Below are 521 nucleotides of genomic sequence, written 5' to 3'. Positions count from 1 at the left end.
CTCCTCACTAACAGCTGAAATCAGGAGAGCTGTGTGAAGTGCAGGCCCCAGGGGCCTGAACAGGGGAACAACACCCCAGGACTTTTAAAATGGGAGGGCTCTGCCTTGCCACTTTGTAATGACCGTAAGGGCAAGTGAGGGAGGAGAGCAGTGAGCAGGAGGAAGGGGCAGCATAGGAGTCTATCCAGCTCTGAATCTTGTTTTCTCACAGTAGCCAATACCAGGTCTCCCAAAGCCACTCCTCAAGGCAGCACTGGGAGTTGAACCCAGGATCTTCTGTTTACAAAACAGGCACTTTAACCAGCTAAGCCATGGTACCTGCTGTTATTTAAAGCATCGTGTCTGCCCACACCTGACTCTCTGCCAATCCCCACTGGGACCTGACAAGTGTTGCTCCTGTTTGGATTGTGTAAAGCAGAGGAGCAGCTGAAGTTTTGCTCCCAAGGTGTGTGTGTGATTCTTTGGACAGGTCTACACTACAAAATTTGGTTGGTGTAATTACATTACTTAGGCTGGCAATG

Source organism: Mauremys reevesii, linkage group 17 (genome assembly GCF_016161935.1).
Source record: "Mauremys reevesii isolate NIE-2019 linkage group 17, ASM1616193v1, whole genome shotgun sequence".
Taxonomy (NCBI): Eukaryota; Metazoa; Chordata; order Testudines; family Geoemydidae; genus Mauremys; species Mauremys reevesii.
The sequence above is the reverse complement of the archived record's forward strand: the minus strand, read 5'-3'. Positions refer to the sequence as shown.